We start from the raw sequence: 20,022 nt of genomic DNA on the forward strand, positions 1-20,022 counted from the left end.
ATCCTGCAAAAGATCTGTAAATATTTGCATTTTATTACGATCATAGTAGGGTTTGATTTGATCAATGTTTGCGGAGCAGGTTTCACCATTCCTTGCTTTTAACACTACTACAGCGTGAGTTATTTTTTCTATGACATATGGATCTTCAAATCGTGGAAAAAATTTGGCAGTTTTATCTTCTGGTGCTGAAGAAAGTGAATGCTTAATTTTTAACACTTCATCCCCTACTTTATAAGTTACTCCCCGTCGTTTCAAGTCATAATACAGCTTTTGTTTTCTCTGTGCTACTTCAGTATTCTTTTTTGCTTCTTTAATTAGTTTTTCTATATCAGCCATTTTAAATTCTGTGGCTCTTTGTTGCACATAAAATAATTTATCTAACGGCGTTATAATCTTTCTACCTAAAAATAACTCAGCAGGAGTTTTGCCCGTTGTATCATGTTTTGCGGTCCTAAGGGCGAAAGCAAATTCATTGAGATAGTTATCCCAGCTTTTATGAAAATTGTTAACATAACTACGGATAATTTTCACTATATTTCTATTCGCCCGTTCCGCTATATTTGATTGCGGCCGATACGGGACCATTTTTAAATGACGTATGCCCAGTTTTTGGCACATGTCTTCAAATACATTACTTACAAATTGAGGACCATTATCCGATATAACTTATAGGGGCGCTCCGTATTTTAAAATATATTTATTTAAAATAGAATCAGTAACTAATTTCGCGGAGGCTCGCTTTAAGGGAACAATTTCGGTCCACTTACTAAAATGATCAACCATAACAAGGACATAGCGACTTTTATTTAACTGACTTTTTGGGAAAGGGCCCAATAAATCGATGCCAATTATTTCATTTGGAAATTCGGATTTAATACTATTTAGAAACTCGGCCGGGCGGAAATTAATATAATTAACTGCTTGACATGTTGGGCAGGACTGGACATACGCCCTTGTTAACTTTTGCAGTTCAGGAAAATAGACTGCCTCGCGTACGCGTTGGATAGGTTTTCGAATACCAGCATGAGAAGCTAAAGGGCTGTCATGGAGTCCTACAGGATATTTAATCTAAGACTAGCTGGGATAACAGGTCGAAATTCGTTGTTGGATTTCGTAGTTTTTGTATAAAATAATAGACCATCTATTAGTTCGTTATGGGCCGCCCTATTTCTTATCGCCACAATATCTTGGTGGCTAAAATTTTCAGGATTCTTTAAATACTAATAAATGCTTTCAAACTCAGGATCCTTACCCAGTTCGGTTATTACAGTTTCTCGGGAATTTATTGTACATGCTGTGAGCATTGCCACCTTTACAGTATTACCTTCTTCATCTATTTTAATTCTGGATAGGGCATCTGCTACGATATTTTCCTTTCCGGGGGTATGCTTGATTACCAGATTATATTCTTGTAGCTTGAGTGCCCATCTTATTAACCTTGGGGATAAGTTTTTCCCTGAGTACAATCTAGTTACCGCCGCATGATCAGAGTACACTGTTATTGGCGCCTTTCCAAAATAGACTCGGAACTTTTGCACTACTAACAGAACTGCAAGTGCCTCTCTCTCGGTCGCGGAATAGTTTCTTTGTGTTTGATTTAAAGTTCGGCTAAAAAATGCCACGGGCTGCTGATTTTGCGAAAGTAGCGCTCCTACCGCATAATCCGAAGCATCCACTGAAATTTCTAAATTCTCATCCTTTTCAGGAAATTTCAGCACAGGGGCTTGCGTTAATGCTTGTTTTAATTTTTCGAAAGCACTATTGGCTTCGGCCGTCCACGAGAATCTTGCCTTTTTCCTTTTTAATTTTAACAATGGTTCAGCAATAGCTGCAAAATCTTTTATAAAGGACCTATAATATGAACAAAGTCCTAGAAAAGAAGAGAGCTTCTTCGCGGTGTTTGGAGTCGGATACTTTTGTACAGCGATTATTTTTGATTCGTCTGTCTCTATTCCTTTCTGAGATATTTTGTAACCTAAATATTTTAATTCAAGTGCTGCAAATTTGCACTTTTCGACATTAACTTTTAGACCGGCCTCATTTAATAAAGAAAACACCTGTCTTAAATCCTGTACATGTTGGTCGAGATTATCACTAGTAATAATGATATCCTCTAAATAGATAAATGTGGACTTTCCATGAACAGTCCTTAACACAATGTCCATACATCGCTGAAATGTTGCCGGTGCCCCTGAAAGGCCAAACGGCATGCGCAGAAATGCATAAGTGCCAGACTTGGTTATAAAAGCAGTCTTAGGCACGTCCTCAGGCCTAATCCCTATTTGAAAATAACCGGTCGTTAAGTCTAAAGTCGTCATATATTTGGTGGATGTTATGTTCCTTAGAATTTCTTCAATAATAGGTAACGGATATACCGGATATTTAGTTATGGAGTTTAATATACGGTAGTCAGTTGCGAATCTCCACATTTTTGGATGTGTCAATGGATAGTCATTATTTATCTTACATAAAACCACCGGGCTAGCATAACTACTTGAGATGGGCGTTATGATCTTTTTACGTAGCATATCGGTGATATACTATTCTATAATTTTTTCCTTATTCTTATCATACCGATATGCTTTGTGGCGAACTGGCATTGAATCTCCGGTGTCAATACTATGGTTAGTAACCTGAGTAAATCCTGGAATATCACTAAATAACGAAGCAAATTCACTTACCACTTGTCGGATTCTTTGTTGCTCTTCATTAGGCAGGTGGTCAAGGTTTAACATCGGCGGTTCAGCCTTTTCTTCACGAACTGGTTTCATTGTCAGCTTAAGAGACGCTTCATTAAAATCTAGCGTTGCTTGTGCCTCTGAAAGAAAATCTATTCCTAAGATAATATGTGCTTGCAGATTCTTTACTATGAAAAACATAACCTTTACTTGTTCGTCCTTGACACGGACATACAGACGTAATTTACCTATACACTTACATCTTTCTCCTTGCGCAGCTAACACTGTCGTATTATCCGAATTATATATACGATATTTACGAAAATAGTTCCTAAAAAAATCTTCTGCCACACAGGAATACTGCGCGCCTGTATCCAGGAGTGCGGTGGCTGGGATATTATTTACCAACACTTCAATCTTCGGAAGAGTCAAATTTTTCACCATTACGGTATTTAACTTGAAGGAATAGGGGTTTACGTGGCCTTCGGAATTTCGCACCCTCCCGTCAGCAGAAATCCGTTTTAGTTTAAATTATTTTTCATTTCCGTGCTTTCCTTCTTTTTCCACTGGCCTTGAGACATTTTCCTGGATTGCTATTGAACTGTCGACGTTCGCCGGCTTTTTTTGAATGCTCGGGTTTCCTTGCCCACTGATTCGCTTTGCTTCCGTAGCCGTGTGCTTGAGTTTGCTGTAGTCTTGGCGCACCAAATTGGTTTCGCAGTTGATATTGACGTCTTCTTTCAATGTCCGCCGTTCTTCTACTTTCAAACTGGATTGCTAGCTCAAATAACTTTTCCAGTGTAGTCGGATTTCTTAATTCAATAAAGTCTTGCACTTGGGGCAGTAACCTCGGCAAAATCACTTGAATTATCTCAGGATCCGGACGGTTTCCATACAAGATTTTGAAGACGTGAATTTTTCTTAAAATACAGCTTGAGAGATTTTCGATTCTTTGCTGATATATGCTGAAAAGTTCCGTTTCTAATTTCGCACGATCCCTTACGTCAGGGAAGGCTTTTACTAGGGCAGTCTTGAAATTCTCGTAAGTATAGGTGGGACTTCCTGCTTGACCCAAGAGACTTCTGCCTATACATTTGAACCAATTAAGCGCTTGGCCCCTCAAAGCGCTGGTAGCTAAGGTAACTTTTTGAAATTCGTGCACGGGGTAGAGCATGAAGTGGTCATCCAATTTTTCCAAAAAACTGGTTACCGGTGAGTTTCCATTAAATGTTGCTTCTCGTTTCATCGAAGCGCACATGGTCTGGACGATGTAACCAAATCTTTCCAGGGCGGCAGCTGGCATTTCTGGATTCTGAGCCGCTTCTGCAGGCAGAACAGGTTCTTCTTGAAACTCGGCCATGGTTATTCTTCTTCGTTGGGCGCCACTCTCAGGTTCAATGTTCCGTCTTACTTTCTTCGGGTATATGCAAGGACCTGACTCGGAACAGAGAGCTTACTAAAGCTATGTTCAATAACTGTGGGAAGTAGACAGGATACACAAGAAAGGTATACAAAACACTTTATTTTTCTCTCTTTACAATAATTTCCGTACTTCGGAATACAAAGACCCACTACTTGTGGTCTAAACGTAAGAATATAAAAATATTTAACTAAACTCTAACTTAACTTTGGAATAATAAACGTGGAAGATTGGCCGTATATTAACAGGAAGCCGTATGTAGTACAGAGAACTGTTAACACTACAATACGTTTAAACATTATCACGAGGATTAAAACTCTGGCCTGGAAGGCAACCAGCAACTGAGTAAAACTTCTAAGGTAAGCGGCCTGCTTCGACTAACTCCTTCCTCTCTCTCGCTTGGCAAAAAGCCACATCTTAAGTACTTGTCGTTCGCCACACAAATTTTGCATAAATAAGTTAACGCTTTTAATTCTGGCCGGAAGTAGAAAATAAGAAGTGATAGTAAAGATTTAAAATAAAATAAACGTTAGTAAAACTTAAGATCCTTACATAGTTGATGCAAAACCATTTGCAGGTATAACTGACGCCAAACCATATGGTTCATTAAATATAGAAAAAATTGAGTGTGTTGGACATATTCAAAAACGAATGGGAATATGGCTACGCAAATTAAAACTTGAAAGAAAAAAAGTGAAATTAAATGACGGTAAAATCTGTCTGGGAAAGGGAGACTAACAGATAAGTTAATAAATGAAATAACTTCGTATTATGGTAATGCGATTAGAGAATATAATGAGTCTGTTAGTGATATGAGAAAAGCCATTTGGGCAATTTACTACCACAAAATATCGAGTGATGAAAAGCCGATTCATGACGTTTGTCCTACAAATGAAACCACATGGTGCAAATACAATAAAGCTAAGCAAAATAAAGCTGATTATAAGCATATAAATTCTGAACCAGTCGCTGTAATGGAGGCAATAAAGCCAGTTTTTATAGATTTGTCACAACCTTCGTTATATAGACGTTGCCTTGGCGGCAAAACACAAAATAATAATGAATCATTTAATTCCTTAATTTGGAAATTTTGTCCAAAGACATGTCGTGCTGGTAGTAGGATAGTTCAAATTGCTGGAAATGAAGCAGTAATTGCTTTTAACGAAAGGTCTGTTGGTAGACATTCTGTAAAAAATGAGCTAGAGCTTTTTAGAAGTAAGTTTTCTATTGAAGGATTTTTACAAATTGATAACAAGAGAATAGATAACGCAGAAAAGAAAGGCTTGTCAGAAACAAAACAACAGCTAAGCTTGAAAGGCAGCAAAAAATGTCAGAAGTGCAGGCCTCCATAAAAATGATGGGGATGTTTATTGTGCTGGTGCGTTTTAATTTGTAAATAAAATTTTAGCAGTTTAGCATACAATTTGAAGTAAGTCGTAAAAGATTTTTTCACCCATGTTAAATAATATGTATATTATACAATATAATACATATCATATGCTTAAATGCTTGAGTTTATTTAACTAAAGTGGTTATGTAAAAATAAATTTTTGTGCAAATATGCCACATGTGTTTTAATATACGGCTATCATTCTGTCATGGTAATGTATATAGCAAGGTAAATTTAACGTGTTTCATACTAACAAAAGCTTCTGCAATTTATTAGGATTTATACTTTTTAAATGTATTTTCAAAATAAATATACTATGCACTTTATTATTAGAAAGTTATATACTGAAGTATTGGCATTAAAACTCAAATTTCTTAAAACACGATTTTTCGCAGTTGTACACATAGCATTTAAAGTATGCTAAAGTTACATTGTGGAAGAACTATTAAATGTTTTATATGTTTGATATACAGTAATATATTACAGAGAACTTTAGCTAAGACATTTGGCTATAAGTAAATTCTTATTTGTAAGGAAGTTTTAGTTTTATCATTCTTAGTCGACATGTTATACTTCGATGAATGTAGCAGTTTAGCATACAATTTCAAATAAGTCGTAAAGGTTTTTTCCCACTTATGTTTAAATAATATTGCATAATATGATACATATCATATGCTTAAATGCTTGAAAGTACTTCACTGATGTGGTTATGTAAAAATAAATTATTTGTTCAAATATGCTACACGTATTTTAATACACGGCTATCATTCTGTCATGGTATTTTATATAGTATGGTAATTTTAATGTGTTTCATATTGACAAAAGCTTATGCAATTTATTAGGATTTATACTTTTTAAATACTGTGAGAGCTAGAAGAATTTTTTCAACCTAATATTAAATGATTATTATTCCAAGTATATCGGCAAATTAAGACCACTGCGATGATGATTTTCAGACTATCCTAAGTAAAATAATAAAAAACGGACTTTATTCTTCGAGCTTTAACTGAAAACGTTCACGCTTGTAATGTCCTGAAATTTTACTGTAAAACGAGAATACAAAGTTCCATCTACTACCATCGCATGGGACAATCATTTTCCGATTTCAAAAGCATGCGCTCAGATGTCAATGAAAAGCCTCTGATAATTAAAAGACAAAATATGCGAAATAAAATGAAAATTCGAAGTTCTTGTATACGCACACATACAACTATCAACAATTCTTATTAAAATGAGCAAAAATTATCTGGCAGTAGTTTTTAGGAATATTTTTTAAAGCATGTTATTTAACATAGATAGTACTGTTTACAGATTTGTGTGAAAATATGCAAATTCCGTTTATAATTTGTACAAGAGTATTTCTTATATTTCAGTTACTCAACACTCACCACCGAAGACGGATTGCATTTAGCAACGGTTTGTTGATATTTTTTTAAAACACATTACCTAAAACATACTTAACAGACTTTAGTATTTACGGCATGACAAAAAAAGCACACAAAGATCGTCTCATCGTAGAAGTTCTGATATTTCCTACAATATTTAACAACTAGTACAGAAATTCAATCATTAGTACATTTTCCCTCTTTCCTCTCGATAAGTCCTGCATATTTCTATCAATTCCTTTGACATGCTTTTTGTTGACCATTTTCGCAATATTGATATACCATCTGGGAGAAAAACGATTATTTTTAAGCCTTTTCCAGTTATTCTGCTTCAAAAGCTCATAGAATCAGCTGGGATAGCAGTCTCCCAAACAATTTTAAATGCTCTTACTAATAAGCAAATTCTGAAGAAGAACCATAGTAGAGCTACAGGAAAAGGCTGCCTGATTCGTTTTGGGTGCTTTCATGTACCGACTAATTATTTTTTGGCGGTTTCACACACACTGCCTGATTAGTTTTTGGTGTTTCAACATCGACTGTTAGTATCGTGTGAACTTTCTCTCCATAGAAAGCGAATAAAGCAAAGGACATAGTACAGCAACCTTCTCATGAACATATTAATCAACTGCAAAACTACTGACCGGAAAATGTGCTCTTGATAGTAAATGCGGTACTTTTCCGTTTTGCCGGCGCATGCGATAAAGTCGCCAATAGTGGTACGACTGACGCCAAACGGAATATCTTCTCTGGTAACCTTTTGCGTCTCATTTTCAAAACAAATCGCAGCCATTTTTTTTATCAGATTGATTGTTTCTTTCAATACTGGGGTGAAATTACACAGAAGTTTTACCAGATAGCTCAATTTTATGCCCTAAGGCCATTCGCCGGGAAAACGGAAAAGAACCGTTTGTATCTAAGGAGCATGAATAATAACATAAAACAAATATCCTAAATACGTCATTTTTAGATTTTATGGGATAATAAATGAGTTCTTTGATAAGGTCATCCATAAAAGCAAAAATTATGTGCACACTGAAATGACATTCTGATATCTGAAGCAAATTAAGGATTTCTTTATACTGGCAAAATTTGAACGTGAGAAACGAAAATAGAATAATAGGTTCTTTGTACATAAAATTATAGAGAATTTTTACCAGATAACTCAATTTTACGCCCTAAGGCCATTCGCAGTAATTAAGTCAATTAGGATGCAATCACATCGCTCACTCGAAGGTGAAAATATAGAATAGGCAAAGTCAAGGGTTAAATTCACCCATTCTACTGAGAATGCACCAGCAAAGTTAAGCACTACGGCGGTTTTACTAATTTCTGAGTAATCTATTAATACGAATGGGAATAATTCTTGGATTTTAAACTTCTATTCGAAATGAAGATTTAACTTGAAATTAATGTAGGTAATTACTGAAAGAATTAGTTTTTTCGAGCGTAGTTTACATAAGATGAGATCACTTGGGGTCCCGTGATATGAACCGGCGAATCAGGATGTTGAACCATGAAAGCATAGTAAATTGTTAATGTCTTTTTACAAATTTATTGTCTTTATTTATTGGCTTTTTATAAAATTTTAAACGATATTAAAATGTTCATGCTTTCAAAATAAAAAATTATTAGAACTAACATTTGTTATGTGTATAATGTATGTTGTCGCCAATAAAGTCTGCTTGGCAACATTTGAGCCGGCGAAACGGAAAATTACCATAAATGCTAATGTTTAATGTAAACCTATAGTCCGAAATTTTGCATACACAGCTCAAGTAGCGACAATCTCCTCTGCGTAATATCGTAGTATACGGTACGGCCCTGGAGCGATTTTGAAAATTGTTGCCAACACCAACATTGACTCGTTTACTGCTCATGGTAAATACCACGTTTACTGCTCATCACAATGTTACCAAAAGGTACATTATAATGAGCCAAAAGGTGCATTATTATAAAAACTACTGTTGTACAAAGTCGGCAAATCCCGTGTGTACCGTATACCAGGATACACTCTCCCATTTTTCAGTGCAGTTCAAACCTAAACGGAGCAGCAGTATCAGGAGCTAGATTCTGTCCAAAGCAGGCGTAGAGACTCTGTGAGACTTTGGCTTTATTCCAGTTACTCTGTAATAAAGCCAAAGTCTACGGCTATAAACATAATGGCTATAAACATAATGGCTATAAACATAAAACTAAACTCAACTTATAACCCATACCGCAGATACTGGCAAAACAATCAAAGAACTAAATAAACTTAATTCTTAACCAAATATTAAAATACTGGGTAGCTTGCCCTTAAATCGTTCTCCGAGGTAGATTCTTTGGCCTCGCCATCAGTATCATTTCGACTTTTATTCTAAATAAATTCAACATAACAGTTTGAATAAAATACGATACAACTAAATATTTTGACTTACAATTTTTTGAGTCGAGATTTTCCACCTTTCTAAAACACTGAATTACTTATTAATTGAAGTTAACCAATTTGACATGACTTATAACAAAAATTCACAATTACGAAACACATTATTGCTTATTATACAATTTTTCTAACTAAATTACATAAATAATCACAAATATACGAGTCAACTTAGTTATAATTTTAGAAATTTACTACATAATCTACTTCAAAATATTCATATCCAATTAGATTATTTACAATTTTTATAATGTTTAACTCTGGTTGTTTTCGTAAATAAATTATAATTAAGATACAACAACACACCGAACAAGTATTGATTTTGAAGTCAAACAACAAAAATCAGCGTTAATTTTTCAAATTTTCACAGGACTAGTTTCGGTGCTTTTACCGAACCATCATCCTCCATAAATACTTTATATATATTTTTGAAGTATTTTAAAAATATTCTTCTCTAATAGAGATTGTCTGTTTGCATTCACAGAAATAGTGTGTAAAGTCTGCATTTTGTGCTTCACAATCCCATTTACATTTTAGTTTGTCCGTGATTTAGTGCTTGATTTATTCTTTTGTCACTAGAGAGCCTTTTTGTCTTAACTTTAGGAAAAATCTGAAATAATTTTCTTCCAGTGTTACCATTATTCAACCGGTCTTGCCATTTTTTTCATAATTTCTTTTTGCAATAATATTTTCACGTATTCTATTGAGAGGATGAAACAAATATCTATGTTATCGCTCTTAGTTGCTTCCTTCGCGGTGTTGGGTAAAATCCTAGTATACGGTGCAGCCTTGGCGCGGTTTTGAAAATTATCGCCAACAGCAAACATGATCCAAAGAACGTCTATATATATACTATAGTGTATATACATTGTGTATACATAGTATATACTATGTATAACTATATATATTCTTCGAATGACCCGTTTACTACTCATCGTATATGTCCAGTTTTTACTGCTCATCATCAAAGTCGCCAAATGTAGCCAAATCCCGTGTGCACCGGATACTAGGATTAAACCCAGTGTTGTCTGTAGCTTCATTCCCAACACTCCTATGTAACCTTTAACCCAATTTATTTTCAAGTTATGTTTTTCTATAAGTTCTACAGTTTTATTTCTGGAAGTGCTTGATTTATAAAGGGCTATAAAGTGGTCTTGTTCCCCCGTACCCGGGAGGAGCCGTTTATGTATCCATTACATAAGAGAATCAGAACTTGCACCTGGAAAAGTGCAGCTCCTGCTAAGAAGTTGTTTTCTTAACGTTTATGTAGTGCGTTACGGTTTTGCAATCAAGTTGATTGCAGCAGGAAACCGAATTCTAACAGAAGGTTTTGCGTTTATTAGAAATTAAAGATTCACAGTCGAATCCCAAGTTTTAAACAATAAAAACTATACGTTAAATAAGATTCAAGTCTAAAATTAATAGGTATGACAATGGATTATCATTTGAATATCATACGTGGGTCACCTGAAAGCAGAAACTGAAAGACAAATTAGTCTTTATTGGAAAGGAAAACCACATTAACCCATCGCTAGGACTTTAGCAATAATCTGAGAAGTACACAGTTCCAGTCACAGATTATTTTGTGGCGACTTTTATAATGGATAATTTAGAGAGGGAAAGAAAATGTAATGGTTAATCTTCATATTATAGTAACTTGGCGATTTTTGGCGAATATTTGGCGACCAACCCTGCTACAGCAACCTGCTAGTTTTTGTTTGGACGCCATTTTGTTTTCACAAAGTAAAGGCATGTTTTTTTTTTCAACATTTTTTCCAACAATCTGCTAGCCGAATTACACTTATGCTAGAACTTTTATGGAACAAAAGTGCTTAATCATGACGAAGATTAGGTGAGAAATTGGGAGAAAGTGCAGAATCGCAAACTGCTTGCCGCGTTTTTAAGAATTGCCCATACACGGTAATCCATGTACACGCCGACCTATTTTCACTTAAAAAAAACATCCCAGAATTGCACAAAAATGGCATTGCGCCCACTCTTGACTTTATCCATGTACACTGCTAAAGTCTTAGCTAATAAACTTTATCGCCATACCAAAATGTCTCCAAACTACCTGTTACCATATTCCAAAGATTAGCCAATGTGGTTTCTTGCATATTTTATTTATTTTATACGTGCAAATGTTCATCCTTGGAAAGAACATATACAAGCTGAAGATATAAAAGCTTGCATAGTATACAGACTTTTTAGCGATCAGGTAATTTCATACATGTCCTTTTTACAGACTTCAAAGATTCGCAAAATTTTCCTGCATTTTCGTGCAAATTTTTCTATTTCATGCGAAAAATTATTTACATGTTTCATATATAAATTTGCTCTGTAAAAATAAATTTCTGTGCACGTTTGTTCCACTACTTTCCGGAAACTTCCGATCGTGGTTTTAGCTAATAAGCACTTAGAAGCAATTTCGCACCTAATCTTCGTCATGATTAAGCACTTTTGTTCCATAAAAGTTCTAGCATAAGCGTAATTCGGCTAGCAGATTGTTGGAAAAAATGTTGAGTAAAAACAAAAAACAAAATGGCGTCATGAAAAAAAAAAACTAACAGGTTGAGCAGGGTTGGTCGCCAAATTTTCGTCAAAAAATCTCCGAGTTACCATAAGCCGAAGATTCACCGGATGTATTTTCATGACCAAAATCTCGCCAAGTAAACAAAGAACAACAGTCTTGTATTACAGTAATAACTCGTTTTCTAATAATAAAACTATAGGGTTATATTGGGTCGGTAGAAAAACTTGGGAAAAGAAACAGTAAGGAAGAACATTTTTAAAGTTGCATAAAATAGCTGGATATACCATATGTGTGGAAGTTTTTCATTTCACTAAATTATATTTGGCAAACGGAAGTCAAGACGGCTTCCTGAACCAAGATCCTCACTAAATTATCTATTAAGTCTTCAAACGGAATACCCGAAAGCAGCTGAAGTTCATAGCAAACTGTATGGTGTTTACAATTCACCTGCACTTCATTTCAACCGCGTCAGTATTTGAGGACAAGTCTCTTCATAAGGTTTTTACTAGTCTTTCATGCGTAGCTAAGGTAACAAAGCGATTTATAAAATTTTCCGAAACGTACCTACTGACGATTTTATGATCATGGTCCCAGCGAGCTAGCACCCTAAGGAATTCGTCGCTTAATTGGCATAAAAATTCAGCGTCTAGTTATTTAGCTGAAAGATCTTTAAGAGAATAAGTAAATTTTACATTTCCGGCTGGCCTAATCATAATTGCGGATAGCAGTTTGAACGGTTGCGGCAGCCTCCTGCTGCACATTACTGTTAACATTATCATTTGAATCCTCATCAGTATTACAGTTATGAACAACATTGTTATCAGTAGAATTATTAACGTTTAAACTTAGATCACTATTACTAGACCCAGGATTATTTCCAAGAATAAGAGAACTAATAACATTGTTGACAACATCACATCTGTTCGATAAATAAAAGGTTACTTCTAGACTTTAAATGCCCAAGCATTTTTATTAGTTTTTTTATTATTATTATTATTATTATTATTATTATTATTATTATTATTATTATTTTATTTTTATCATTGCGAGATATTTCAGATTTACTAGTACAACCATTTCTTTTACTTTTAGAATTACTATTACCTAAAACAATGGAATTTGGCTCAGGGCCTACGTTGGCGGTACCATCATTACATTTGTCATTACCTTTAACAAAATTTGAAGAATGCCAGGTAGAATTTTCACTTACCTTCTGAAACCTCAATCTGCTTGGTTAGCATTCGGACTGCAGACATATAATCATCAGTAGAAAGGCCAATAACCCATTGTCCCGCAGTTAATTCTTGGTGCGTGCAACACGTTTGATCCTCAATAAATGAAAGTCTTCTTCACACGCACCAATCTCCAAGTTCACAAATGTTGAGTTGAATGTTCGTTACCCAGAGAACGTCCATGTCCGTCCGTTAGAAGTGACGGGCGCTAAATACTGATTCAAATCTGAGTTATCCATCAAGGCTGAGGCCGAAGTTCCAAAAACATTGCGGGACAGAGTCGGGAAATCTTCGGCTTCCGCAGAGAAACTACGCTCGTGTATCATAAAAACCACTCTACCCAGCAGAGTACAGAAATCTCTTAGGATCTTGGATCATATCTTTACTGCTGGCTTTAGCTACTAGGAGCTCTTACCAGTATATTATCATTTTACCATAGGCCACAAAGTTAAAAATTTAAGAGGTGCATTTAAAAATACACCGCGCCCGAAGGCGAGATCAATAAATGAGAGAACTCATAAAATAAGTTTCGCTAAATTGCATATCATGGCATAGCATGGGTGATTATATAAATGGTGGCGAGAAGCGAAATGAAAGTCTAAGCTTCTGGGTGAATCAAGAAGAGCAGAAACACGTGATCAGCGTCCGGCATTTAGATGAGTCGAGGAGTCAGAGTTCGAAAATTGAAGTTTTTTCTAGTTTTTGGAAATAAATAAAGTTCGAACATAGTAAAAGCAACATCTATCTGTGAATTTAAGAGTCCTATGTCTTTTGAAAATCTTCTAAACTTGCGATAAAATCATTAAATGAATCGGAAATTGTAAAAGACGAAAATGAGGTCATGTAGCTCACTAGGGCTAATGAGTGAGAGTAAGCACTTGGTGTTACCACGAACTTTGATTTTAAAACACACGATACGAAATAGTAAAAATAAAAAGTAAAAGTAAAAATTTTGGTTAAATAAGTAGACAAAAGAAGAATTCATCGATGAAAAATAAAGTCCTAACTTTGCAAAGTTCATCTTTCTTGAATAATAACAGAAATCTCGCACCAACACAGTAGGCGTCTAACACACAACTTCCTTCGGTGCTCGGTGTTGCCAGCTCGTTCGCTGGATTCGAGCCTCGAACCCAACTACCGGTGTTCACGGTTCATGTTCTACTGACTATATTTAGAATTCTCTTACTTCGTTTACAGAACTTATAAAACATGTGGTATTTTCCCGTCTCTAGTCCCCTGTTCCGAATTGCAAAACTGTATGTTATTTACCTTTCGTGGAATGTATAAAAATTAAAATTCAATTTCGTAGTTTGTGATTAGCAGTAGGGTAACAAACGTGTTGGCGACTGATTTTTTGCTATGATAACCAGGAAAATGAACTGCTAACTCAAATAACTTAGCACAAATACGCTAAAAATCCAAAGGCGAGAAAGCGCTTAACAGTGATATGAACAAGTTAATTATAAAAAAAATTAATATGAAACTACTATTAAAAAATCTGAAAGGTTTCAGATTTTAAATTACGTCCGAAGGGGCTTTCTTTTTACATTTTGTTTGTTACCTTTATTTATTAAATATTACGTTCTTCGCACTTTAAAATTTAGTTCAAGAGCAATATCGCAAAATACTTTTAAATTGAGCCTACCTTTAGAATTTCCGATACACAGTCTCGCGCGCTGGAGATAAAAATGTTTTTTCTATACCACGTTGCCATGACTCGCTTTGAAAAGCTTGAGTTTGTTAAATCAAAAGTTCGTTAAAGTTTTACAAAATATGAAATCGATCATAAAACAAATTCCAAATTTAGGCTTCTACATGCCCATTTTCGGGTGGAAACGTACTTTATTCAAAATTGGATGCCTCTAGGTACCCTTGTGTTTTCACAGTGCAAGAAATATACATACATTTATGTAGATTTTTCATTACTTAATTTCTTCAAATATAATGCAGGACTCTAACATTGGGTGGCAACAGTTTGAAAAGTAAAACGGACATTTATAGTGATCCAACGCAAAATCCCAAAACGAAAACAATAATCAGCCCCTTTAGACTAATAAACAAATAAAAAAATGTGAAAGAGTTCAGATTTTACATTACGCCCAAAGGAACTTTTATTAACCGTTTTGCGTTACATTTAATTACGAATTATCACGTTCTTTGGACTTAAACCATAAAAATAAATTCAACGGCAATATCGCAAACTAATTTTAAAATGAGCCTACCTTTAGAATTTCCGATACACAGTCTCGCGAGCTGGAGATAAAAAGGTCTTTTCTTCGTGCATTGCTCGATTTGAAATCGTTCAGTTCGTTAATCAAAAATTCGTTGAAGTGTTACAAAATATGAAATCTTTAATAAAACAAATTGCACATTCCAAATTAGGGCTTCCAGATGCCCATATTCGGTGGAAGATTACGTTTTTCAAAATTGAATGGCTCTAGGTACCGTTGTTTTATCGCAATGCGAGAAACATATATACATTTATGCAGATTCTTCATTATTTAATTCATTTAAGTGTAATACAAGGCTCTAATATTTCGCGGCAACTATCTAAAAAGTGAACCGACATTTCAACGCAAAATGCCAAAACGAAATTAATAGTCCTACTGAGCAAATTACCCCTTTGAATTAAAAAAAACCGTAACTATTAAAAGAAAAATTATTGTCTAAACAGTGAATAACTAGTAATATTGTTTTAAAATTTTCGCCAAAACTGAGATATGTAATTAAAATGTCTAAGAATCGAATTATAGTCCATATATTACGAAACCGATGGAGGCTGAATTTGTGATGACGTCAAGGTCATGTGAACATACATAACTATGACGTCACAAAAATTACGTAATCTCTAATGTCATGTGCTACCTTTTTTCTAATTTTTGATTCTGCTTCTGCTACATTGGTTAAAAACTCTCTGACAACGCTGAACTCATGGTTAATCTTTAATCATTTTTAGGGTCAAAGTGAGTTTGCTTTTGCCCAGTAACGGCTAATTTTACTTTGATTATAATGGTAATTGCATAATCGAAACGCAGAATATAATCTGTTTACGCATATCGACAGATTTCCATGTTTTATAAGGACTTTCACAGAAGAAGATAAAAACTTAGGACTTCAAGATTTTGTAGCATCTGTTTCTTGCAGACGAGAAAACCCATAAAAACATACTATCAGCTCATTCGCCAGATTTTGAAACGAGGTCTAACTATCAGTATTAATTGCTCTTAGATCATCTGCCACTACGAGGTCGCTTGGAGTCCAAAGAGAAATGTTTCCAATCCTGCAAGAAAACTGGTTATTTTTTTCATATTTTTTTAAAAACTTTTAATGGTTTTAAAAGCAAAATCTGGCAGGCTATGTGTGAAAACTGCAGTTTTTAAATGATTCTAAGAATAGCGTAACAATTCGTAGCTAAAATGAAATATTCCTACAACAAGTAAGCCGCCGAGCGGTAAAATGGCTGAACACTGGTAGTTCCGACCTGGGTCCGATTCTAGGGTAACGAGCTGGCTGCATGCGTGTTTTCGTCGTTTTCCCCATTGCAACGTGTATACGAGCCAGTTTCCCTTAGAAAGTCTTCCACGAAGGCATCGCTCCCCTTAAGCAGATAGCCTAAGGGACTGTGCTTTGCCAGAATAATAAATAAAATAAGTAAACGTACAGAAAATAAGCTCTTGCAGGATTATTGTAACAAATCATCTGCAACCCTGGCAAAATTCATGTTTATCTGTGGAGTGTAGCATATCTGTGCCACTCGTGTTCACTACATTAAAACATAGCTCAAATTTCGTGTACTGTGGAAGTTTCAAATTTCCTACAAATGCGGAGCAGGAAATGACAGACCCCCGTCGATTTGTTTTTCCGTTCTTTGCCGACTGAATAGTTGACTAAACGGCTTTAAGTAACTCCTACCAATGAACGAGCGGTTAAGGCCGCTGAACACTGGTGATTAGCTCTAGATTCAAATTTCAGCGAACGAGCTGATTGCTTGGGCGTTTTTCGTAATTTTTCTGTTCTATCACAAGAGCACAAGCTATTTCCTATAAACTTCCTCCTCGAATACCTTCCTTTCCTTAGAGAAGCAGCCCTATTATCGAATTTATGGAATTTTATGGCAGCATTGAATCGAATTTTATGGTTTAACTGCGAAGAACATGATATTTAATAAATAAAGGTAACGCAAAAAACGTTAAAAAAAAGCCCCTTTAGGCGTAATATGAAATTTTAAAACTTTCAGACTTTTTTTTTTTTTTTCCGTTTTTGTTACTTTCTAATTGTATTTATCCTTAGAGTCTGCTTTAAATTGGGTTCGACGTGTATATTTACTAAATTACCTAATAACGTAAAACCTTTCCAGCGTGTGATGCTATTAGTTCAGCGATCGAGGTAAAAATTAGAAGATTCGAGACTATTATACTGATCAAAACTGAGTTCAGGTTTAATAATAAGACTTTTCTAATTCCTTTCGTGACTGACGAGCGTAAACGTGTTATCAAAAATCCAATTAAATAATTAAACAATTATTATAATTAAAATCTGAATGATTTCGGACTTTAGCAATCGCCCAAAAGCATTTGGTAAGATTTGTACGCTCTCGCTGAGTTCGCAGTCTACCATTCTGCTCTTGCAGTCACTCGTGCTATCTTTATTATTAAGAATCATTTTATTCGTTCTTACGCCATATACGATTCAACAGCAAAATTACAAAATATTTAAAAGTAGTGTATCGTTATGCTTCTAGGCTGTATTATTATCAAAAGAATATACTGGAATTCCCGATGTAGTGTTAAGTGTTGGCATACATTTTTCTACTTTTCAGATTTCCTCATATCAGTGTTCGTTTTTTGTTGGTAAGATAGCTTACAAAACATTTTTTGTGTCTTTGTATTATTAATGTTTTGTGTGCTAGCTTTATTTTTTAGATATCACGTTCTTGGCACTTACGTCACATAAACTTAAATTCATTAAAGTTTTAAAGACAGGAAACTTATAATTTAAAATTCAAATTCTGTACTTCTAAATGCATGTATTTGGGTGGAGGATTAAGTTATTCAAAATGTAATGGCTCGCTCTAGGTGGCATCGGATTTTCCCAGTGCGAGAAATATACATACATTGCGTGAAGATTCTTCATTATTTAAATTCTTTAAAGATAATACAGGATAATACAGTATTTGGTGATAATACAGTATTTGGTGTATTATCTCTAAAGATATTATCTCTAAAGATAATACAGTATTTGGTGGCAACAATTGGAAGCTTGGATAGCACTGAAATTGCTATTCAAGCTTCCAATTGAAATTGCACTGAATTGCTGAGTAGCTTGAATAAGGCACTGAAATTTAATTTCAGGTGAAATTTCTTCAGCATTATGAATCTGTTAGAATTGACTCTAAAAGGGTAGCCAATCCTTAATGTCACCACTAAACTGTGCAATTTCTGATTTCGAAAATTAAATTTATTTTTAGATCTAGTGAAAGTAACAGAGTTCTGAGACTCATCTGCTATTGGCGATTTTGCATGGATTCGCGCAATTCAAGTCATGTTGCCTCACCTTTTCCCGTTCTTCGTATTCTTTTTGTTTTAGTTTTTCATCAAGTTCTTCTTTTTGTCTCCGTTCACTAACAGTCGTTATCAAAAAATCGGAAACGAACTGTGAATTATCCAAATACTGTTTACTCTGAAAAAATAATTTCTTTCAGTTATGTTATTGTGATCGTTTGAAGCAATGTCGCTCCAGTTTCTTCGACAACATATAACAAGTCTTTTTTCTTAAATCCTTTTGCTGCCGGAAATATTGTTTCGAATCAGAAGTAATGTCATGACACCTAATGTCAGAAAATGTAAAGAACAACTGCAAACAAAAAGGTACAGATGCCTTTTAAATCACTCAAATGAACTACAATGAATGAATACGATAATTTAAAAAAATTAAAAGCTATATATTCAGTTAAAATGCAGCTTTAAATTAGCATCGCTAACAAAAACAACATAAAAAATGGCCGAAAACTTTACGTTCTAAACATTACGCAAAAAGGAAAAAGAATATTTTTTAACAACAATAATAATTGTTGCCATTGAGCAACAAGAAAAGTAATAACGAAACGTAAGTTAAAAATATTAGATAAAGTAGTAGTTAAGTTTAAATAACGATGTTAATTACTGCACAATCCTCATCAGGCACCTCGAAGTCAGAATTTTGAATTTGGAGTGTTTTTGCTTCACTTATTTCACACTTTGTTTAGATTTAAAGCATTTTTGTTTAGCATACTCAGTGATTTGGAAGCGAGAAGTGGCAACATTGTTCGAAATAAATTATTTGCAACTCCAGTTTGACAGACTCAGTGATTTGGAAGCGAGAAGTGGCAACATTGTTCGAAATAAATTATTTGCAACTCCAGTTTGACAGACTTTTACTATTCTGCAAAGTGTAAGATATTTATGTTTCAATTTTAATCCACAAATTCAGTTCTTTCAAAGCAATGTGTTTCCGCGACCTCAAACAGAATACTTATTATCTAGCGGTATTCCACCTGTCGATAGACATTGTTGCTCGTGACGTCAGTCACGATTTTTCTCCGCGCGGAATTTGATTTAATTTTTGAACCTGGCAGCACAAAATTGTAAGAATGAAATGTTTATGTTTAGAACAGTTGAGTGCGTAATAACGAAACTAAAATACTGATATAAACTCAATATTTGGTGCAGAAACTTTATAGATGTAGGATTTTGTATAGATACGCTTGTGTTATCTGGAATTAAGGCAAGTATGGTTTTATTTTCTTTATTTATATCGTTTAGAACTTTAATCTTTCCTTGCGCATTTTGAAATGTCATTCCAAAGCAACGCTATGGATGACATTAGCATCTTGAGAAAAAACAGAAGCAAATATTTTTCGCTTTATTACGTAAATTAAATATTATTATTATTATTTTCGAGCAAATATTACTCGCTTTATTATCAAG

At 34.6% G+C, this 20,022-nt stretch overlaps 1 protein-coding gene across 6 annotated transcripts in view; it reads left to right on the forward strand.

Annotated features, from left to right (window-relative positions):
* Positions 1–20,022, forward strand: part of LOC118202263 (uncharacterized) — a 280,122-nt gene that overhangs the window by 240,365 nt on the left and 19,735 nt on the right. Inside the window, exon 1 of one of the 6 annotated variants that reach the window (XR_015040953.1) lies at positions 3,975–4,184. The exons of 2 other annotated variants lie outside the window; for them this stretch is intronic. The gene's annotated coding sequence lies outside the window, so the exon portion shown is untranslated. Of the gene's footprint in view, positions 1–3,974; positions 4,185–6,859; positions 6,905–19,403; positions 19,824–20,022 lie in introns of those variants that run through there. 3 more of the 6 variants (XR_015040956.1, XR_015040954.1, XR_015040949.1) reach the window with 3 other exon arrangements.

Source organism: Stegodyphus dumicola, chromosome 5 (assembly GCF_044657685.1).
Source record: "Stegodyphus dumicola isolate Sdum_Otavi_A_Nest chromosome 5, ASM4465768v1".
NCBI lineage: Eukaryota > Metazoa > Arthropoda > Arachnida > Araneae > Eresidae > Stegodyphus > Stegodyphus dumicola.